Genomic DNA, 24,473 nt, shown 5'->3' on the forward strand with positions numbered 1-24,473 from the left:
GAAGATAGACATCTGCAGACCTGCTTCACTGCTTGTGAAGTGACTCTCCTGCAGGTGGGGAGCAGGGGACTCGAACCGGGATCCTTAAGACCGGTCCTTGCACTTTGTGTTGCCTGTGCTTAACCTGCTGCGCTACCTCCCAACTCCCAGCTTTCCTATTCTTTAACCCTCTGGGAGTATGGACCGAAGATCAGTGTGGGATGCAGAAGGTGGAAGGTCTGGCTTCTATAATTGCTTGCCCGCTGAACTTGGGCATTGACAGGTTGATCCAGATCCATACTCCCAGCCAGCCTCTCTCTTTCCCTAGTGGGGTGGGGGTCTAAGTTGCACTCTCCAGTGTCATACCCAGTAGCCATAGGAAGTTATTGCACTCTAGAAATGGAATCAAAATGGATGCATTCTAGACACCTCAATAAACAATCCACACATTCAATTGTAAAGACTTTGGGAAATTATAAAGTACGCATTAAGAATGTTGATAGGGATTACATGCTGACTGATAGTATATTTTATATACTAGGTTAAATAAAATGAATTATTTGTACATGATTTTTTTTTTACTTGAACACTGTATACGTGGGCCATAAAATAGGTCACCTGGAGAGTGCTCTACTTTGTCACATGTGCAGCCCAGCTTTGTGTCTGGCCTTCATTGCACTGAAGGAAGCTTTGGTGCTGTGGTCTCTTTCATTCTCTCTCTCTCTTTCTGCCTATCTGACCCTATCTTAAGATCATATATGTAGTGTGTATCATATTTCTATTGGAAAGCATTATTCTCAGAATATTAATTAGTTAATTTTTGTAGTTTCCAGGACTTCATGACAGAGAGAGAGAGAGAGAAAGAAAGAGAGAGAGACTGAGACTGAGGGAGAGAAAGTTGTCAGAGGGAGTGGGGAAGATTCCACAGCACTAAATATTCCTAGAAAATTTTTAATGATATACATTAACTTTCTTTTGCTTATTAACCAGTTACCACAAATTTAATGACTTAATACAAATTAACATAAACTTTGAGGGGCCAGAAGGTGGTGCACCTGATAGAGAACACATGTCACAGTGTTCAAATCCCTGCTCCCCATCTGCAGGAGGGAAGCTTCACAAGTGGTAGAGCAGTGTTGCAGGTGTCTTTCTGTCTTATCTTCTCCTTCCTTCTGAATTTCTCTATCTCTATCCAAAATAAATAAAATACTAAAAATCTGAAAAGCAGAAACATAGAGTTTGAGAGATCAGAGCTTTCAAGTGAGTTGACAAAGGGTATATGTTCTGTTTGTAAGTCCCTAAGGAAAAATTTAAACCTCCATTCTTTGTTTTTTGGCCTTTTTCTGACTCTCCTAAAAATTAAAAAAAGAATTCAGATTTCTCTTTTTCTCTCTGAACTTTCTCTTATTCCATGTTTTACTGTGATCCTCTGCTTACTAAACTCTCATAGGGGTTCTTATGATGACAAGGGGCCCATATTGAGAGCCCTCGTTTATCCTTAAAGTGCCACATAAGGTAATATATTAACAGAATAAAGGGATTAGGATGTGGACTTCTTTGGAGGATCATCATTAATTATTCTGTGACTATATTGAACATATTTATTGTGATTTCTTGGCTTTTTTCTTTTCTTGTTGTTGTTCACAATTTAAACAGTGTAGCTCAGCTCAAATACATTAAGGGTAATGACCCTCTAATGCTTAATAAGCAGACATATAAAACAATAAATCTGGAGTGAAATGATGCAATGGATTCTCACTGTGATTTTAGGTAAATCAGTCATTCTCTTTCATCCCTTCCTCTTCTAAAATTTTTAAAATTATTTTTTCTTTGGTAGAGACAGCCATAAATTGAGAGAGAAGGAGAGGGAGAGGGAGAGGGAGAGGGAGAGGGAGAGGGAGAGGGAGAGGGAGAGGGAGAGGGAGAGGGAGAGGGAGAGGGAGAGGGAGAGGAGAGAGCGAGCTGCAACTCTGCTTCACTATTCACAAAGCTTTCCCCCTGTAGCTGGGGACTGGGTGCTTGAACCGTGGTCCTTGTGAATTGTAACATGTGTGTTCAACCAGGCGCACTACCACATGCCCCTTCTTTTTCTATTTAGCAAAGGAAAATCTTTGATATTTTTATTAGCACTATAAAGCTACAACTCTTTGAGCCACAATTCCAATGTTCTTTACTTGTTTTGCTTAGTGTGGTTTCGGTTAAACTTGGAGTATGCTTCTTCTATCTCTTGTTAGACTTGTAAATGGTGAGTACACTTTGCAAATTATTTTAATGTATTGAAGTTAGTCAACAATTGCCTTCTCATTCCACCATTCAGTAGGTAGACTTCCTGCTAACACATAAACTACCTACTCTAATAGTCACTCAGTTTAGAACAAACCTGAAATATTTTGACAATACCTACCTTTGCATAATGTCCTTTAGGAAGTACTTAAATAGAACTCTTTTTTTTCTTTGCTTCTCTCTTTTTCTCCTAGTATTATTTAAAAATGCAGGCTTATGATTTTATTTTATTTTACTAACATGATATTTTTAACCTACTCATTTCTAAAGTCATTTTAGAAAGAATTTTTTTTTTCAGAGAGAACCACAGTACATAATCCGAGTCATGATTTTAGAATGAATGACTAAGGATGAGCAGCTCCTTATCCATTCACTGAATGTGAGAGATTGTTTGACCATTCTGTTCAATCACATTATCTCATTGTTTGTTTCCAGGGTATTAGAAAGAAAATATTCATGTACAATCCCAAAACAAGATCTAAAACTACATACAAATGATTTTAGGAAAGAAAAAAAAAAAAACAACCTTTTGGAAATTTGTGGCATATGTTCCAGTTTGCAGCAAATAACTAAATAACCACAAAACAACTAAAGACAGATTTATGTTTAGAACTCTTGAGAGAGGGCAGAGGGCAGATAGCATAATGGTTATATAAAGAGACACTCCTGCCTAAACCCCCAAAGTTCAAAGTTCAGTCCCCTGCACCACCATAAGACAGACCTGAATAGTGCTCTGGTAAAAAACAAATGAACAGGGAGTCAGGTGGTAGTGCAGTTGGTTAAGTGCGGGTGGCACAAAGTGCAAGGACCTGTGTAAGGATCCCAGTTCGAGCCCCCGGCTCCCCACCTGCAGGGGTGTCGCTTTGCAAGCTGTGAAGCAGGTCTGTAGGTGTCTCTCTTTCTTTCCCCCTCTCTGTCTTCCCCTCATTTCTTCATTTCTATTTGTCCTATACAACAAAAACGACATTAATAACAACAATAATAACTACAACAATAAAAAACAAGGGCAGCAAAAGGGAAAAAACAAAAAACAAATAAATAAATAAGTATCTTGAGATACAGGGAAAGGGAGAAAGAGGAGAAGAGGGAAGTGAAAAGAGAGAGAGGGAGAGAAGGGAACCTGTTCCTTTCATAGATGTCATTTGTAGACCTTTATTTATTTTTTTTTTTAATTTTTTATTTAAGAAAGGATTAATGAACAAAAACATAAGGTAGGAGGGGTACAACTCCACACAATTCCCACCACCCAATCTCCATAACCCACCCCCTCCCATGGTAGCTTTCCCATTCTCTAGCCCTCTGGGAGCATGGACCCAGGGTCGTTGAGGGTTGCAGAAGGTAGAAGGTCTGGCTTCTGTAATTGCTTCCCCGCTGAACATGGGCGTTGACTGGTCGGTCCATACTCCCAGTCTGCCTCTCTCTTTCCCTAGTAAGGTGTGTCTCTGGGGAAGCTGAGCTCCAGGACACATTGGTGGGGTCTTCAATCCAGGGAAGCCTGGCCAGCATCCTGGTGGCATCTGGAACCTGGTGATTGAAAAGAGAGTTAACATACGAAGCCAAACAATTTGTTGAGCAATCATGGATCCCAAGCTTGGAATAGTGGAGAGGAAGTGTTAGGGAGGTACTCACTGCAAACTCTAGTGTACTACTGCTTTCAGGTATATATTTTGCAGTAGTTTATGGATACGTGTGAACATAAGCTCTCTCTCACAGAAACTGTTGTATATCTAAGTTATGGGACTTTGTTAGAAAGTGAACTACCTGAGATGAAATTAGAGTGTACTATAAAAGGAAAGGTCTCACCCGAGTAATGAAGCTGAAGGGTTGTCATTCCACACGTGAAGTCTCTGGACACAGTCTGAGGTGAAGCATGTTGAGGTGGCAATCGTTGCATTGGTTAGGTTGTGATCGGTGGATGCAATATTATTTGGTTTGGATTGGGAGATGCATACGGGAAAGTGGGCCCTATCCAAGGGTTCCAGGACTGGGGGAAGTAGAGGCTCTATAGTGGAGATGTGAGGTTCCTGCTGTCTTAGGGTTCAAAAAGACAATGGATAGTTAATGTTATCATCACATTATTTGGTAATTGGGTTAACTTTGAAAAGTCCTTTTGTTATGGTTTGCTGTACAGTATCCAGTATCTTGTATATAGCTGTGCTATTGGATGCTTCTAATCTACTTGGTCTAGGCTTTTGAGAGAGTCCGCGTATCAAATACACAGCCTATATATTAAAAGGATTCAGTTTGTGTTTTGAGAAACTTTGAGACATACAATTGATTTTCCCCCTCTCATATTAATTAACTACTGATTTATATGTCTACATTTTGCTAGGAGTGTACATAAATACCATTCCCACCACCAAAGGACTGTGACCCATCCCTCCCGCCCACTCCCACCCCCCACTGGCCCAGGAAGCTACATGTCTACCCCTCACCACTGGGTTTTTACTTTGGTGCCCTACTTACTTTATTTTTTTAGAGAATTGTGAAATTATCTAAATATTTGGGGGCAAAAGATGTTCAGTAAATAGCTAAGCCAATTTACTTTTAGTAATGTAGGAAACATCAAATCCTATGCAGATAAGAGGGAGTATCCAGCCTGTGCCTGTGAGACCAGTGACATGGCAATGCCATTGGGGTAGGGCTCTACTGTCTTATTCACAGCTGAGCATTCATTTTCCAAGTTAGACCAGATTCATAGTGAATTTTGCAATTACTGGAAAATGTAGACACAGAGCACTACTATGCAACCAAATTTCATGGGTTATATTCATTAGTATAGTTTTCTGTTTGTATTTATTCCGTAGTGCAGACATATTTAAGATCATTCTATGTAGGTTGATTCATTCTAGACAATCCTACAGTGGGCTAAATCAGACCTAGTATTATAGACTCAAATTCAGCTAATCTGTGTAGGGAATTGGCTATGGAGTTAGTAGAAGGTCACTGTCCATGCTGTTAAAAGTGCAAATATACACATATCAATCATAATCAAATCCAATATATAATAATATGTTATTATTTTCATGTCAGTTAAAGTATAAATTACGTAAGTGCACACTTATATACAAGTGTAGCAGCTCCTTCTAAAACAAACAAAATAGATCTTAAATTATTAACATACTTGCTGCAGCATTTGGAAACTTTTTTGGAACAAAAGATTTAAATTTGTTTTGGAAATCTGGATTGATTTCTCACTAAGTCCCTGCTTGAGCTTGAGCTTTGAAAATATGGAATGTTTTATTATCTCAGGCTAACCTTGATGAAGAAGACCCCTTTCTCATCCTAAAATACATAGTATTGATCCTTGCTTCTTGGGTTTCTGTCCCCAGTCTTCAAACCATAAAATAGAATGATGCATCTGGTAAAATTAGCATTCAGGCAGGTGTATTCTCCCAATACATAACTGAAATATTCAGTACCACTGAAGAGTTTAAGAGTTTTAAGTAGTCTTTCCTAATTAAGCAGGATTGTGTGAGCAGATTCTTCCCCAAAGAAAGAACCACTTTGTAAGCAGCCACCTTTGCAGTAGTTAGGCCTTGGAATGTTGCAGCACTTTTGATTTTTATGTCTTTCATAATTTCCAGTTGCCATTCATTTAGATTCAAGTCCTGAGCACTTAAATGAGGATACATCGGGGGAGTTCTGAAGATGGTAGAAGGATATTTTCCCCAAGACTTGCTTTAAAATTCATTTTATTCTTTTCTTTTCTTTTTAGAACACACCAGTCTTTCATAACATTTTCAAATGTTTACTACCAGGGAGAATTTAATGTATTTGACCAGGTCAGAATAGATGTCCTTTTATATCAATTATAAAAGATAAAAATACAGTTCTCTTTTCACAATGACTCTTCCTGTATTAAAGGCAAAAACTGAATACTTGCTCAATTATTTTATAGTAAAGTCAGCCATTTTTTACATGATCCATTTTGTTGTCAAGTTATCTTCTTCTTTAAAATTTTTTTTTAAATAAAAAGTTATGCTATCTTATGATAGATGTTAGCACAACTGAATTTTAGGACCTAAATAAAGTGGAATTCATATCCCATTGAGCACTCAGATTTGTCATTCTTCCCTTATTCAATTTTTACTTTCTTCCAGTATTAATTTTATTTTCTGAAAAAAGATAACAAGACCACACAGAGAAAGAATAAATTTATCTTCCTGTATCTACTACTTTTATTGTTTAATCTATAAAGTCACCAATTCCTAATATTATGGCACATACAAAGATTACCTAAAACTCTATAAAGTAAATCACCAATAAAATACATTAAGTTCACATTTTATTATCATCCTGTTAAAGAGACTTTAAAAACAACAACAAAACTCTTCTCTTTCATGACTGCCTTGGCCTATCAAACCCATTTGTACCTAAACACACTGAAAAATGAACTTTTAGTCATGAAAATGAATTTTCAGTTCTCAGATAAAGCCCGATTTCTCTTAAATATGTCTGTTTGAAGGATTAGTTCAAAATAATTATGTGCAGGGAGCCCGGCAGTGGCGTTAGCAGGTTAAGCGCACATGGCGTGAAGCGCAAGGGCCAGCATAAGGATCCTGGCTTGAGCCCCCAGTTCCCCACCTGCAGGGGAGTCCCTTCACAGGCGGTGAAGTGGTGATGCAGGTCTGCAGGTGTCTATCTTTCTCTCCTCCTTTCTGTCTTCCCCTCCTCTCTCGCTTTCTCTCTGTCCTATCCAACAACAACGACAGCAATAACAACAATAGCAACAACAACAATGATAAACAAGCGCAACAAAAGGGTTGGAAATAAAAATAAAATAAAGAACAATGAAAAAAATTTAAAAATAACAATTATTTGCCAATTATAATTGTCAAACCAGGGATCAATAACAGCTTAATGATTGTGAAAGCTGTTTTCAAGACAGCTCTCCTGTGATGTGCTTTGTACTGTACCCACTTTGTAGGAGCTACTTAGTAGGTGTTATTGAAAATGAAAGTGTCAGTTTCTTCAAATATCAGAGGTATGTCTATTTCTTCTGCCTTGTCTCTTCTATCATTGAAGGCAATTAAATTGTACTTTCACTGGTTCTTTATCACAGTCTTGCCCAGGAACATTGTGCTGAATGGTTGAAAATGGTTTGATCATTTGTCCAGCCATCCTTTCTGAGGTGGGTGCTCATGGAATGGTATTAAGTGTGAAATATAGTTAATTCTAATTTTATAAGTGAGTTACTTTCAATCCCCGACAGCACATGTACCAGAGTGATGTCTGGCTCTTTCTCTCCTCCTATATTTCTCATTAATAAATAAATAAGTGAGTTACTGAAAGCTGTTTTCCCATATTTGACATCTTCTATTCTGAAAAGAAGTTATGAAAAGTATTCTCAAGACTTTGAAGTTAGACTTCTTTTTTTTTCTTTTATATTTGTTTATCAACAAAACCTTCCAATTTAAGTTCACATGTGTATTCTAAGCATTCTGGAAGAGCTCTCTTTTGTGTTATGGTTTGGCTTTGGTGGCTCTCAGTTAACTGATCAGATCTGAACATGATTATATGACTGAGTACTTCACAATTTCAGAAATTGTGTGAGCTCAAAGGAAAAATGCAAAAAGAGCTAGTTGAAGGCTTCTTTTATTTTCTATTTCACCGCAGTTTAATTATTTAGGTAGAGACTTGTGTTTGCAAGCTGGAACTTTATCCATTAAAGAAACAAAAAAGCATCTATTCACTTTCACTTCTTAGAAATGAAGAGTAGAATAGATTTAAAAATTTAATGATGACACTATGAGCTACCCTACTATTTCTTTTTTCGTTTTTTTTCCCATTTACTAACTCAAATTAAAAGGTATTCCAGCATACTATAAGAGATCACATAAGTCTTCTAGTCAAATATTTATTTTAATAAAATATTTCTGGTCAACAAGTATATGCAACATTTTAAATAGCAGAGAATTCAAGATTGAGCCTTAGAAATGTATTTCTACTGATTGAGTTGTCCTGTGATGCCTGGCCAATTTCATTAACCTTTATTCTTTCCAAAGATAACTTCTCTCCTGAATTTCAGGTTAATTAATATTGCTCATGTTTATGCACTTTTTGCTACATATGCATGTACTAAAAGTAATAGATATATTTTGCATATTTTCATACTTTATAAATGGAATCATCCCATACGCATCTTTCTGTGACCTGATTATATTGTTACTGCTCCACATTTTTTTTCTTTCACTTTTTAAATTGGCATTAGGAACTTAACAGACTCACACACATGATACCCTCCAACAGTGTCCCTTGCCAATTTTTTTCTTCATGTGTTATTTTTTGGAGAAAGAGAGGGCAAGAATGAAAGAAAGAGAGGAGAGATAGATAAGAGAGACACCTACTTCAGCCACATCACCACTCATGGAGCTGTCCATGGTGCTCCCATGTTGTCCATGATGTGCCTGTGTTGTCTGAGCTTGAATGTAGGGCCTTGCACATGGTATTGTCTGTCTGCTATACAAAGCTTGAGGCTCTTGGCCTCTTTGATATTTTTGACATACATTCATGTTGACTCATAGCTATTCTTCATTGATACTTTTATTGAATTCAGTGCTGCATATGTGAATATTCTATAAGTTACTTGTCATTTACTTATCCAAACATGTTGTGATAATGTTTGCACCTATTAGTGATTTCTCTATATAGAAATACAGAGTAGGTAGAATGAATGGAGTTTAGGATATGAGAATTTTCAGCATAGTAATAAAACTTGGAAGCTGTACTGTTATGGTCTTTCTTTAGCTTCATATTCTCATCAGTATTTCACATTGTTGGATTTATAATATTTTTGCAGGTTTCGTAGCTGAGTAATGATACCTAATAATCTTACTTGTATTTATGTAATAACCAAGGAAATTAAGTACCTTTGTCAGATGTTTGTTGGACATTAAGAATTTTCTTCTGTCAATTTTGTTAATTTTCTTGACCCACTTTTTTTCTTTCTTTTTTGTCCATACAAAATTAAAAGGCATCTTTCTTTATTTGAAAACTAGTCTTTATTTGATTATAGTCATAGAAAACATCATTTGTCAGTTTGTCTTGATTATCCAGTATCATAAATTTTCAAGGTTAATATATCAGATTTAATTTTTATCTTTATGTATTTCACTTTTTATGTCTCAGTGCTTAATAATTCCACTGTCTATCCAAAACCATAGTGCTATTTTCCCCTCTTTAAGATAATTTAAGTTTTTTTTTATGTACTTTCAGGCCTTTGTCTTGACTTTAGTCCATAATTAGGTGTAAAGAGAGCCACTATTAAATCATTTCATGTCTTATTGTTTGGAAAATTCACCTCTCCACACCGCTCTCTAATTTTACCTGTTTATCAATTTTCCTCAATTGCAGGAATGTATTTCTAGTCCCTCATATTTTATTCTATGGACTATTCTTTAAATTTTAATGAGAGAGATGCAGAGAAGAGAGATAAAGAAAGATAGCAAATGAGTGAAAGGGCCAGGTGATGGCGCACCTGGTTGAGCACATGTGTTACAGTGTTCACGTCCCTAGTCCCCAACTGCAGGGGGAAAACTTCATAAGTGGTTAAGCAGTGTTGCAGGTATCTCTCTTTCTCTCTCCCTTTCTATTTCCCCTCTTTCTCTCAATTCCTGGATGTGTCTACCGAATAAATAAATAAATAAAGACTATATATATGTATACATACATAATACATATATATGAAATAGAGGGGACACCAGAACACTGCTCAGCTCTGGCTTATGGTGGTGCTAGGTATTGAACCTGGGACCTCAGAGCTTCAAGCATGAAAATCATTTGAAGAGCAAATCACTATATTATTGCAGAGAAAATTATATATATTGCAGAGAAAATCATTATATTATCTCCCCGGTCTTCCATGGACTATTTTCTATCCCATATCCATATCCAAGTTTCATTCCCTCTGTGGTTGGGAAGGTGACTCAGTGACTGAAACAATAAAAATTACCTGTTCTGGGGCCAGGTGCTGGCACACCTGGTTGAACACACGTTACAATGTTCAAGGACCCGGGTCCAAGCTACGGAGCCCCACCTGTAGGAGGATAGCTACACAAGTTGTGAAGCTTTGCTGAAGGTGGCTCTCTTCCTCTCTATCTCCCCCTCTCATCTCAATTTCTGTCTCTAGCCAATAAATAAAGATAATAAAAAAATTAAAAATTACCTGTCTGGGATACTGAGTTTATACATATACAGCGTGACTTCTCTCTGTCATAACATAAATAAATAAATCCATCTTTAAAAAAATTATAAAGTTACCTTACATCAACTACTGTTGTTTTATAGTAAGCCTTAATAGTTTATATAAATTTCCCATATTCTGTTCTTTAAAATCATTTTATATTTTCACCCATTTTTCTTGTAATCATGTTAGAATGAACTTTTTTAAGTTTTATTAAAAACTATAGTGGAATTCAGTAATTATTTATAGATTAATACTCAATATTGAATTGTTGATTCAGAAAATATTTTGATTCATTTATTTGGTTTTATTGTAATATTACTAGATAAATGAACCATGGGTCAAAAAAATTGTTCATAACCAACAAAAATTCACATGACCAACTAATAGCAAACCAGTAGCAATGGAAGTCTCTCAGGTCACAACATAAGGCTCAACTACTTAGTGAAGAAGGATTCATTGCATTCACCAATAAGAAAGGAAGTAACTTCAGGGGCATAATCAGACCCTTGAGACTCTAAGTGTGGTCAAAGCATTTGTGGAAAATGTAGAATCTGGTTCTTCTCTGGGGTTACAGAGTCTCAATTCTCATTTTGAAGAATGCTGGCTTATTGATAGGTACAGTAAAGTTTGTGAAGTTGTGCTTGCCTAAACAGGACACTGGAATTCATTGCATTGCTCTTTCTCTCTCTCTCTCTTTTTTTTTTTTTCTATCTTGAGTCAAAAGTGCTAGAGGTAATCTTGAGTGAGTCACTGAATTGCAAAACATTCAGGTTAAATGCCATTGAGATCTGCATAATGCCCTTAGGGCTTGCGCTTTCACCTTAGCATACCTGCAGTCCTCATCTGCTTTGTTTGAATGAGCACCTCTATTCCAACTTGAGAAGAGATTGTTCAATAAATGTATTTCCATAACTCATCCTCCTTATTTAAAAGAAACAAAATGTGAAGGATTTCACTAAAAGCTGCATATCTCAGACTGAAGCTTCTTTGGATATCTAGTTATTCTAGAAATATGCCTTTTGCTTTGAAATTACTAGCTGCCCCAAAATTGGCATTTTAGCTACTAAATGTCAATGAGGAAACTTCCATAGGAGATTAAAAAAAAAATTTAAAAAAAGATGTACTAGAGACAGTAGAGTCTGTCTCTAAAGTAAAACAAAGAAGAAAGATCAGAAGTTTTTTTCCCAAGTATTATAACTGTTCATGTTGATTTCCATTCATTCCTCTTCAGCTTTAAAAGCTATAGAAGCAGGTATCTAGAGTGTGTGTTGGGGGGGAGGGGAGGGGGTAGGAGGTGAGAGGAATTAAAAAAAAAAAAGTGAAATCCCTGCAATATCACCTCAAGCCACTAGGGGTATCTTTGTATCATTTTTCGTCTTGCACCGATTGGAGTAGAAACCTATATTAGGGGAAAGCCAGGGTCCTCGGCATTTTTTTGCGAGCTGTGCACCCAGAATCCAAAAAGATTAAAAAAAAAAAAGGAAGAAAGAAGAGAGGAAAGAAGAAACAGTTCTTTCCATCATCCGAACAGAGCTGAGAAATCGTTCTTCTGGACTCCAGTACCAGGGATTCATTTTTGAGGTCAATTTCCAATCGAGATAAATCTATTGGATTAGTAGGATTATCTGATTGCAGCTGAAAGAAGTAACGTTGTTTGATCATTTGTATTTCTTGCTTGACGGTAGGATTTGCACGGAGGTGGCTTTGGGTCTCAAGGATTCTGGATCGTGGTTGCATCTAGAGAGGGGAAAAAAGCATCGATCGACACGTTTTGGAAGTGTCCGTGGGTGAATGAAAATTAAAAAAAAAAAAGGAGGGGAGAGAGGAAGAGGACGCAAAATTGAGGTTGCGGCTGCTTAAAGAAGGAAATATATATGTATGTATGTATGTATATATAAAAGGAAGCATCTTAAATTCTGAAAGGATCATGACTGAGAGTGCTGGAGATGCCCACCGAAGCATCTAGAAACTGGTAAATACTTTGGGCCAATTCAGCTGGAATTGTGTGGCTGCCACTGTCTCCTTGGATTCTTGCATGGGGGCCAAGGGGAGATGAGGGGGACCCCCGCGGTGGATGGCAGTCGCCCAGGGTAAGTGTGGAGGGATCTGCTCCAGCGAGGGAGGGGGCCGGGTCCGAGCTCAGTGCTGCAGGTGCAGCGGCGCCTGGGAATGGGCTGAGCTCCTGCTGCCTCAGGCGGGCTGTCGCCCCGCTTCCCGGCCTCGCTGGGGGAAGCCGTGCAACCCTCCAGCCTGGCTCCCAACTTTGCAACGGAAAGCTCCACGTTTGGAGCCTTCCTGGATGAGAGGCTTTCTTCCCAGGATTGCTTGAAGGAAGAGGCAGCACGTCAGGGGGAAGAAGCAGCAAATATGTGATGGGGAGGAAGGGGATTGGGGATTGGAGCAGAAATTGCTCTTCCTCCCGGTGGCTGTCTGGGCTTTCAGGGAGAATTTTGCCAGGGGCCAGTCACCGCCCGTATACTGTCTCCTCCTTCCTTCCATCTCTCTCTCTTCCCCCTTTCCGCCCCCCCCCCCCTGTCTTCCAGCAGAGGGTTCCAGGGTCCCTGCCCGCGAGAAAGAGACAGTTAGAAGTGGGTGAGTGGCCCCACACAGGTTGTCTGGTGATTTCACTTGCACGACTTTGCACTAAGTGCAGCCCTAGGAGGGAACTTTGTTTGAGTTAGACTAGTCCAGGAAGGCTCTGCAGCAGCCGCCTCCGCGGGCCCAGGCTGCCTTTCTGTTGCCTCCCTGCCCGGGCTGCCTCACTACTTCAGCCTTAGCTTTCTGGCTGAGCCTGGTGCGCGCAGACCCAGACGTTTTGGGATGTTTCTTCTTTTCCTTTCTTTTTTTTCCTTTCTCCTATAATTTCTGTTTTCTATTCTGCACTTATCAAGAAAAGCTCTTTATTTGCAGCTGGAAAATATTAATTTCATCCGTTCTAATGAAATGTAATTGTTCAAACTGAGTGGATATTAATTGACCTAGGCAACTAAAAAAGTTGCTTTGGATTCCAGAAAAGCACATTATCGTGAACCATTTTCAGAGTCAACATAGGCTCAGAGCAATTACATCTAAACTGCTTCATTTCAATATACACAGAGAGGGATATAGGTACAGTAGATAGGTTAATGTGAATCCTTTGTACCTTTTCGACACCTCAACATGGAGATTTTCCTTGTTTTCCTTTAAGGAAAATTCACTTATTTTTAATTCTCCACTCAAATACACTAAAATGGAGATAGGTAATGTAAAAACATAAAGCAATGCACTCTGTGCACTTTAATATTTTAAAGAAAACTAACAGATTTGTTTCAAGGATTTTTGTTTGCAGTTGGGCAAATGTGTGCACATACCTTTATGACTTTAGAATGGAAGGCACTTTGGTTATGTGTGAACTCATTGAAAGGTAACTCTTCAATGTCACCTGCAGCACTCTTTGTCCCAGTTCATATTTAAGAAATTCCAAATGCTTCAGACATTCTGATACTAAAAGAGGAATATTGCCAAACTTTATTTCTTGATCTGTATATTTCTTAAATCTGTATCTGAGCACAAATGACAACCCTCTTTCTTCTAAAGGTGACGTAGCAAAATATGAAACTTTGGAATCCTAAAGATCTCTACAGTAGGAAAGTTATACATTTTCTGTCTCTGCCAACTTTTTGTAGGCTTGTTTAAAGATAATAAAAAAAATAGCAGCAGGTAGTTTCTACAAGCTGAATTGTTAGTTTCAGGAAGCTTTCTGAGAGTCTAGGCTTGCCTTTTTTTTTTTTTTTCCTGTTTCTACAGCTCTTAGTCACGTGGTTTATGTGCAGCCTGAGCTAGAAGAATGGGTGGTCTGTGTATTAGTACATTACAGCCCCTGATCCTACCACACAGTCTACTAATATTTGGCATCCCCCCTTTATTTTTTTTCAACATTTAAACTAATTTTAAAGAGCAAGCAAATGATGTATTGAAAGATAGTAAATTATGAAGGTGAATAGGAGCTGGGCTGGGATTTCTCTTTATAGGCTATGTAGAGATTGCAGTGTTACTATAAAAATAGATGAGGTGTATGAAACATGATAAGGGGGGGGTTCTATAATATTTAACATATATATGACTCAACCAGTGAAGCAGTGGTCCTGGCATGAGCCACAGCGCTGACACAAAGGACCCAGCTGAATGTACCTTTGTTACCAAACAATATTCTTCTGTGTCTAGAATAATCAATACTTTCTCTGCCCTCAATCAGTTCTTCTTTGGTAGTGAAACTAAAAAGGGGGGCCATTGGTTTCTGTATGGAGCTCGCATACCAAACTTTGGCAAAGTTTGTAGTTAGTAGTCCTACTTTGGAAGGTTAATAGTGGTGGGAATAAAGATAAAATTATACATTAAATTTTTTTTAAAGCTGGAGGCAGTTAATAAAGAGCCAACTACCTGGTTACATAAATGATATTTAGTAACAAGAGTGGGTGATTTTAAGAACTGCTAGAAAAAAAAATTTAGAGTCCACTTGGAAAAAAATAAGTGCATTTTGTTTTATCTTACCCAGATATGTGTGTGTGTGTGTGTGTATATATATATATATATATATATATATATATATATATATATATATATCATGCTTATTTAAGAAATATGGTGGCATTAGCTGGAACTTGGCTTGAATAATAAACCTAAACCTGTTTCTAAAATAACCTCCCTTGTATTCTAATTGGCCTCCATGAAGGAGGAGCAAACACAAACTTCCTCCTGTGACTTTGAAGTACTGGATAGTGCCATTGACTATACTGTTCTAATCTAAAGCTAAATGAGAAGGGCATTTCCTTTTTCATGCTTTGTTGAAATTTAACAATGGCATTCCCAAATGAAAATCTTACATCATGATTGTTTTATTGGGAAAAAGTCCTTCAGAAAGTCCTTCAGCTAATTAAGAAAAAGTTGTTACCTCAAGTTTACACATCTCTGAAACAAGTGAACAGTTGTGATGATTCTAGGCAGTTGTTTTTAGTATTTTTTTTTTTTACAAAATTTTTTTTGTTCCTTTTTTATTTTTCTTGCATTTACTTTATAGATCAGAGAGTGGTTGAGAGGGGAGGAAGAGAGACACCTGCAGCACTGCTTCACTGCTTGTGAAACTTCCCTGTGCAAGTGGGGACTGAGAGCTTGAACCTGGGTCTTTGTGCATGCTGGGTTTGTCATTTCCTTTCCCCTAATGTCTTTAGTATATATATATATATATATATTAATTTTTAAAAATTTATTTATTTATTCATGAGAAAGGAGGAGAGAAAGAACCAGCTATCACTCTGGTACATGTGCTGCTGGGGATCAAACTCGGGACCTCATGCTTGAGAGTTTAATTTCTTAGCCACTGTGCCACCTCCCGGACCACAGTATATTTTTAAAAGGTCATTTATACTATATTGAAGTCCTTAACCTTTTAATTCTGTGGGATAGTAATAATCTGAACTGTTTCTAAGAAGAATGTTTCCATGACAGTAGTATATTCAACTATCTTTGTTTAAAATGGAATCAGCTGATGGCCTCATGTTGGCAGTGGTAAGTATTACTATTTTGATATAAAAGTTAATGCATTATTTCTTCAAGGACACCTTCCTCCAACACACACACACAAAAATGGTAGTGAACTCTTTTTTTTTTTTTTTTGAGAGAAATGGAGAGAGGAGGGAAAGATAGAGAGGGGCAAGGGGAAAGCAAGACACCTGCAGAAGTGCTTCACCGCCTGTGAAGAGACTCCCCTGCAGGTGGGGAGCCTGGGGCTCAACTTGGATCCTTATGCTGGTCCTTGCATTTTGTGCCACGTGTGCTTACCCCACTGCACTACCACCCAACTCCCGGTAGTGAAATCTTTGTGAAAGAAAAAGTGTCAATTTTAAGCTTAACTGAATTCAGAGAAAATTGGCAAATCATTCCAGGCATTTGAAATTATTAGACATTAAACTTTTTGGGGATTTTTATATGGATTCTTTTTATAACAGTCAATATAATCTCTTCTGTGTCTATTTCCATTGCATGTAAGAGAAATTCTAGTCAATGGCAAAACGCTTTACTGCTGCTATTACCGCAGACTTTATAGATCAGAGATGTGTCAGCATGTTAGCTTTAGCAGTAATGCCTCTTTTGTGTGAAACCTTATGGGCCTTGCAGGCACTTTCTCATCCTGACACTCATAAAACGTTCCAGTCCCCATATTTATTATTTAATTTTCTTCCTATATATAGCAACAGAGCACTTCAGTATATGAATGGGTAGCCAGAAATGACAGGCAAGCGTGAATAGGACTAATGAGTTTTAATAATACACATATTAGGGACTGCTAAAGGAAGTTTAATTAAGAAAAACAAGTTGAGCATGAAATTCATTTTGGAAGAAATGCAAGTTCAGTTACTGCTACAGATGTAAAATCAGAAACTATAGTGATACATTGCATGGAATAAAGTTCCAAGCTGAGACTAAACCTACTTGATGCAATTGACATCTTAGCACCTGCTTTTAAATTGACACACTTCTCTTTGACTGATGAAATAGAATATACATACATATACATTGATATATATGTTGTACTATTTTTGTTTTACTTTGGGTTCTGTGGCAATTTTACTTTAGAGTTCTGTGTATCTAGGTTTTTTTTTTTTTTCCTACATACTACAAGTCTCATTGACACAAGTCAGATAGTGGCCTTTTTTTCATGTAACCTTCTCTACATTTCTCTCACCTCACATACTTGAAATCAAAGCTAAATAATAAAACTTCCCCCACCCCCATCCATTTGGTAGAATCTAAGTGGTGCTTCAATAAGAGAACTGCTTAGGTATCAACTTACCTGCCTCTCTAGTTCTAATTTTTGTACCGTTTAGGAAAAAAAAAAACTACACTTATTACTTTGGTTATTTACCTATTTGGTCATGACAATGGAGACGGGGGGCAGATGGGAAACAGAATATCAGGAAATATTTTCTTGTGATGTAGATTTCTTAGATTTTGTACCTACACACTTAGATATACTCTGAAAAGAGTGAAGCAGTCAGGCAATAAAAGTAGATTCCTACATAAGTTCCTTATTTAACTGCCTCTCAGGAACACATTTAATTGATACACTATTATCTTCTTTATGCATATGTTGGGCATCATTCATATAGAACAGTAGTTTTTCTTTCACATTCACAATGAATGTAGAGTCTCTAGGAAAAAATTAGTTGTAATGTTTCAAAAATGAAACTTCTTGTGGTGCCCGCATCTCTTGAAGTAATTATAGTGAATACCCCCAGAAAGTCATATGGAATATTTAGAAATTCAACAGGGTCACCTGAAATCAATGAACGTTGATTTGATAAAAACTGTCTTGAGATCATAATGAGTGTAAGTTTTTCCCCACAGGATATTCAGTCCTGTGACACAAGTGACTAGGAAAAACCATGACTGCTGCATTTGTTATTGATGGAAAGAATATTCACACCTGGAAATAATCCTCAAGGCATTTAATACCAAAGTACTAAAAGGAATCAAGGTTCACTTCAGTACCCATTATGTTTCAAGTCACTACATCTGTCATTTTTTATTTAAATTTATATTTCTTGGCTATCGAAAACTTTACATACTCTTGACAGTGTTACTTGTGGACACAAAATAGCCATCAGTTTCTTACCGCTTTAAATGTACCAAATATTCTAATGACTATGATGCTTTGAAACTGATGCCAAAGGTTACTGTGAGTTCGAGTTGCTTTCTTTAATAGTAGTCGCTCAGGTGTCATTGCATACAAAAAGGTAAAACATCCTACATACTGAAACAATAATGGAGTAGTAACCTGTAGATGTCAAGAACTTCTGTCAAGTTTTTCAAAGTTGTGCATGTTTCTCCTTGATAACTACAACACTAATCAACACGTGACTGAGGACCAATACATATCTCCTAATGGATAAAGAGACCTATTTGCTGCCTGGGATATTAACAGCTGAATATGCACCATCTTTATTTAATTCTTTATTTGACATTTTTTATTAATATAGAAATTAGTTGTTATGTTAATTTGCAGATTTTCTGGAGTTATGGGTAACACTCAGATGTAGAAAAGAATGTATATATATATATACATATATACATATTTATATTTAAATATTTTCTTTCTTACTTTAGATAGAGACAAAGAAATTGAAAAAAGGAAGAGGGAGATAGGGAAACAGAAAGAGAGACACCTTCAGCCTTGTTCACCACTAGTGGAGACTCCCCAAAGCCTCACCTGCAGGTGAGGACAAGGGTTTTGAACCTGGTTACTTGCACATGGTAACATGTGCACTCAACCATATGCGCCACCATCTGGCCCCCCAAAATATATTTCAGACCTTGGATTTTAGACTGGGTGATAGCATAGTGGTTAAAGCAATAGACTTTCTAATGTTTGAGGTTCCAGAGGTTCTAGGTTCACTTTCAGGCCCAGTCATAAGCCAGAGCTGAACAAGTCTGTGGTTGAAAGAATAAAACTAAATAAATAAACATTGGATTTTAATCCAAGGCAAGTAATTAGAGTTTATTAATACTTATATGTAGAATTTATTTTATTATGAAAGATTTCCTTTCCAAGACTTATCAGTGCAATGGGATTATTTTGGGTCATAATTTACAAGAATGTATGTTAGATTTAGCTTCTGTCATGAAGAAAACATAATCTCTCTAGGAACCTGGGATGTACAAAAATTGTTTGAAACATGTAGGACTTAGTAAAACCTAAAAGATGGGGAGCTTGAATTTGGGTGTCCTTAGTTAAGACTTTAATTTTTAAAAATATTTATTTATCCCCTTTTGTTGCCCTGTTGTTTTATTGTTGTCATCGTTGTTGGATAGGACAGAGAGAAATGGAGAGAGGAGGGAAAGACAGAGAGGGGTAGAGAAAGATAGACACCTGCAGACCTGCTTCACCATCTGCGAAGCGACTCCCCTGCAGGTGGGGAGCCAGGGATCCAACCAGGATCCTTCCACTGGTCCTTGTACTTTGTGCCATGTGTGCTTAACCCACTGCGCTACCGCCCAACTCCCTAGACGTTTTAATTTTAAAACAACTTTACAATTCCTGCTCCCTATTATTCTGTTTTATTTGAATAGTGAATTCCTTTAGTAATTCATATTCCATGTGCATATTATGTTCTTATGAATATCTTTATACGTTGATTTTTCTACTATTCAAATGCTCCACAAAGAACATGTCTTTTTTTTTTGAATTTAAGAGATGTGGGTCACTAAAGGAGAGTGCAAGTGCTATATTTATTTGGGCCACTGGTGGAGCTCTAAGTTGGGTCAAGAGTGACTAGACAACACTACTGTTGTTTGGTGCCTTCAGAGAAAGGAGTTGGTGGTGTTGGTCCAGTTTCTAGTAGGCAGCTACTCCTTACACAAAAGCCACTATAGTATTTGCCAATTCTAGTAGAAGAAAGAACTGAATGGACACAAAGGCTTAACTACCCCCTGTCTGCTAATCATCCTTTAAGGGGTCAAGATTGACACACCTTGGCACCGGGCCATACTGAGGAACTTAGCGCTGCTTCTGCCAAAGTCATAGCTATTCTCTGACAACAAGGGATTTTTTTTTTAAAAGAGGACTTTAATTAAACAAGACACCAGAAATGGCAATTCTCCCCTCTTCCCAGGCACAAAAGCTTGCTAGAAACAAAAATAAGCTGAGACTGTGAATTGAAAGTGTAACATTGCCCTTAGATTGGGCTATCTCCTCTATAAAGATACTGACAGACATAATTAAGCTGCTTCTAGAAGCAATGATTCATGACCCAGAGGTGGCCCCTTTCAGACAAAAGCATCAATTTAATATCAAGGGAAGTAATCAGCTTTACCTGTCTGTTTCTCTTGAGATCTTGAGTGATTATTCATTTTCTTCTGGGGGCTCAGAGGTTCACCGATTGGCTTGAAAAATGTGTCATGCAGTTTCTACATGTACCTTAAAACTGTCAGCTGTGCTTTATTTCTATTTGTTTTCCTAATATCTTGTCTTTTTGTTTCTTCCCCTTCTCCTACTTCCCTTCTTGCCAGTTAGGACTCCTGTATTTTAGATTTTATAATTCATGTTTGGAGAACGTGGGAATGAGTTCAAAGTAAATCAAAGTAAATCTTATTGTATATAATTATAAGGGTAAATGAAACAAAGCAAAGTAAATCAAAACAGTATAAAACAAAAAGCCATAACAGAATGTAGAAAGAAATGAGCTTTTATTTTCATTTTTATTTGTGTGATCAGAAAACCTGTCATGACTCTTTAAAATCTGATTTTTTTTAAAGAATGATAGTGTCAACAACAATTTTATATGATCACCTATACATGATGAGAAAATTTTCATTATACTTTAATTCATTTTTACCCCTTTCCTACTCCCTCTTGTTGCAGCTCTAATTAAGATAATGCCTTTGCTGAAGCGAGGCACCAGGGACGGACAAATCATATCTGAGGAGTGGATTAATTGATGAAAATTAATATAATTTGTGAATAGGTTATTCTTTCAGAATTATTTTCTTGTGACCTATAATCTGAATAATTATCTTGGAACATATATATATATATATATACATATTAATCAATAATTCTGAAGTCAGAGCCTGTATTCTTGAGTAAATTTTATCTGATCACACTACCTTTTATCATTACAATTATTCTCCTCATACCTGGGAGAAGCTCTCATCCCTAACTTAGCCTAAAACTCTTCAGTTGTCATCTGTTTTCCAGACTGATGCCCCATCCTTCTCGTAGGTCAGATGGATCTCTCTGCTAGTGAAAGTCTCAGGATTCACAACCTTTGAGCCTCTTTGTGCCTTTCTCTGATATGCTCTGTCCTCTTTTCACTGGCCAACTCCTACTCATCCTTGAAAACACATTTTTTGGATAACTAGAAGATAATGCTATTTCAAACTCATTAAATCTCCCCTCAGGCCACCATACTGTATCCTTCTTAAATCAATCTCTGATCTACAGGAGTTTACCTTCCTCATTGAACTGCAGTCTCTGGGAATAAGTACTATATCTGTTTTCATGCTTGCATCTCCAGTTCCTGATATAAATAATGTAAGATAAAGAGGAAGTTGAGTTTATGATACTGTGACACATTTCTTTTAATTACAGTAAAGATATCAAGTACTGTGAGAGCAGTGACAAGGGAGTGCTTTTGAGGTTAGAAGGACCCAGGGAGTACTGACATTGCTGCCTGACCTGGAAGGAAGCTGGTTTTATCCAGGCAGAAAGTTGAGTCTTTCCTTGGGAGAAAGAATTCAGTGAACAAAGTGGCCCCAATTGATTAGTCACTATTTGCATTGCTGTGTAACACAGATAGTTTGCTACCAGGTGCAATCTCTGTATACTCTTTTTTTCCTTGCTGTTCTTTAACATATGTTGTTGTTGCTAATCTTTCCTCTTTTACAGCGACGGTTTAGGTTGCTTTTTTTTCCCTCTCAACAACTTATTTTCTTACATCATTGGAGAGATACATTAAGAGTAGAAGTAGCTCAAGGAGTAAGAGAGTAAGTAGAGTCATTCGTTTTCTGCAGAGAAAGCTGAAGTAAACTATGGGAAATAACCAAAGCCTGCTAACCCTCTGTCCAAGAAGAAAGCCTTGGGTAAAATTGAGAAAGAGGCAGGCTTTGTCATGAGAGTCTTTTTCTGAACTTTTCTTCTTTGTGTGCTGCAATTTGTTGAACTTCTCTACATTCATAAAACTGTTTTGGGTTCTTTTGAAAACTGTTTCAGTGACTTTGTGTTTCTGCTCTTCCATTTAATTATCTGTTCCAAGGAGATGATAATAATATCTTCCACATGATATTTAGAAGCAATTGAATTAAATGCAGTGGTAAACTCATTGGCTCCAGCTTGCAATCAAAAGATTCTAGTCTTTAATCAAGTTATTAATTAATGTTGATCATGACAGAATATGCTGGTTGCCACATTAGTTCGCAGTAGCTACATGCTGATAGGACCACAGCATGCACCATAGAGTTCCTTGAACACCTACATGACCAAGGTCTTGAACTAGCAATTCTAGTTCAAAAAAAGCTTTATATCCCTTCATTTCAACACTCCTACTTTTCTCTATATATACCCTTCTATTTCTGTTTACTTTGACACTCAGACTTAATTAATGTGTAATTACTAGAATTACCATGTTTCATAACATTGGTCTTTGAATTTTTACCATTCTTTAAAACTTAATTTAATTTTATTTGTTTACTTTGGTGAGAGGAGAGAGAGAGAGAGAAGTGAGAGAGAGAGAGGTGGGGGAGAATAGCTCTGATTAGCTCTGGCTTATGGTGGTGCTGGGGATTGAATCAGGGACCTTAGAGCTTTAGTCATGTGTCTTTTTTTTTTTGTTATTTATTTTATTACTGATTTAATAATTATCTACAAGATTGTGGGGTAAGAGGGGTACAATTCTATACATTTCCTAGTATCAGACTTCTGTATCCCATCCCTTTCATTGGAAGCCTCTCTAGTCTTTATTGCTCTGGAAGTATGGACCAAAGATCTTCATGGGATGTAGAAGGTGGGAGGCCTGACTTCTGTAATTGCTCATGGGCATTGACCAGTTGATCCATACCCCCAGTCTGTTTCCATCTTACCCTAGTGGGGCAGGATCTGGGGAGGTGGGGTTCCAGGACACATCGGTGAAGTCCTCTGCCCAGGGAAGTCAGGATGACATCATGGCAGCATCTGCAACTTGGTGGCTGAAAAGCATTAAGATATAAAGCAGAACACATTTTTTAATAATCAGAAACCTAAAGGTAAGACTATAGCAGATGAGATTTGGGGTTTTCATGTTGGATGAAGCCAGAAAATCTATTTTAAGTATATTTCAACGGGCCTGTGACTTTACTAATCTTTCCTGGGTTGGACAGCTAGGAGCACTGTAAACTGCACTCATTTTAGGACCAGCCTTCCTCAAGTGGCAGAGTATTTTGACCCAGCTTCCTTTTTGGGGGGGCAATTTCTACCACTGTTATTCTACATTGAAGGCAAGGCCCTTTAGAGGCCCACAAGAGGGTCCACAATGCAATTCCTGATGGAGATAATCAGTAATGGTGGAGAGAGTGATCTGGTAGAGCTCTAGGCTCATCATATATGTGTGTGAATCCCAGGATTCTCTGACTAGGGCCCTGGAAGATGGGGTGACCTGGTAGTGACCAAAAGGGCCATCATTAGAGTAAGGCATGTGAGTCTTTTGCATAACCACTATGCTATCTCCTCAAACCCCATTCTTGTCCTGTTTATATCCCTAGGACTGACTTTTCCATCTACTCTGGACACTGGGCTAAGGAACACTGCTGGAAAAACTGCCACACTGTTTCAAGAGCCTCTAAATCCTGTCTATTAATAATCCCAGCATGTGGTCAGCAGCTTCTTTTTGTTTAGCTCTTGCTAATATCTTATAGTTTTTCTTTTCTTTTCTTTTCTTTTCTTTTCTTTTCTTTTCTTTTCTTTTCTTTTTTTCCTCCAGGGTTATTGCTGGGGCTCAGTGCTTTGGGAGGCTATTTTTTTTCCTTTTGTTGCCCTTATTGTTTATTGTTGTTTTTATTATTATTGTTGTCATTGCTGGATAGGACAGAGAGAAGTCGAGAGAGCACGAGAAGACAGAGAGGGGGAGAGAAAGCTAGACACCTGCAGGCCTCCTTCACCGCTTGTGAAGTGACCCCCCTGCAGATGGGGAGCTGGGGGCTCAAACTGGGATCCTTATACCGGTCCTTGCGCTTTAAGCCATGCTCACTTAACCTGCTGCACTGCCACCCAGCCCTCTAATTTTTTTCCTTTAGGGAGAGTTATTTTTGTTTTTGTTTTTTTGCTCTCCTTAATCCCTTATACTGAGCATATGGCTTCTAGGATTTGTTTTTTTTTTAATTTTTATTATTATTATTTATTTAACCAGAGCACTGTTCAGCTCTGGCTTATGGTGATATGGGGGATTGAACCTGAGACTTTGAAGCCTCAGACAAGGCTTCTAGGATTTAGTCTTAGAGAAGAACAAAGAAAATGTCA

At 37.6% G+C, this 24,473-nt stretch overlaps 1 protein-coding gene across 5 annotated transcripts in view; it reads left to right on the forward strand.

Moving 5' to 3' along the window:
- NLGN1 (neuroligin 1) overlaps positions 1-24,473 on the forward strand; it is a 1,020,375-nt gene that overhangs the window by 179,949 nt on the left and 815,953 nt on the right. For 3 of the 5 annotated variants that reach the window (XM_060171974.1, XM_060171973.1, XM_060171977.1), the window contains exon 1: positions 11,868-12,540. The exons of the other annotated variants lie outside the window; for them this stretch is intronic. The gene's annotated coding sequence lies outside the window, so the exon portion shown is untranslated. Of the gene's footprint in view, positions 1-11,867; positions 12,541-24,473 lie in introns of those variants that run through there. 5 annotated transcript variants of the gene reach the window in all.

This window comes from Erinaceus europaeus, chromosome 14, assembly GCF_950295315.1.
Source record: "Erinaceus europaeus chromosome 14, mEriEur2.1, whole genome shotgun sequence".
In the NCBI taxonomy this organism is placed as follows: domain Eukaryota; kingdom Metazoa; phylum Chordata; class Mammalia; order Eulipotyphla; family Erinaceidae; genus Erinaceus; species Erinaceus europaeus.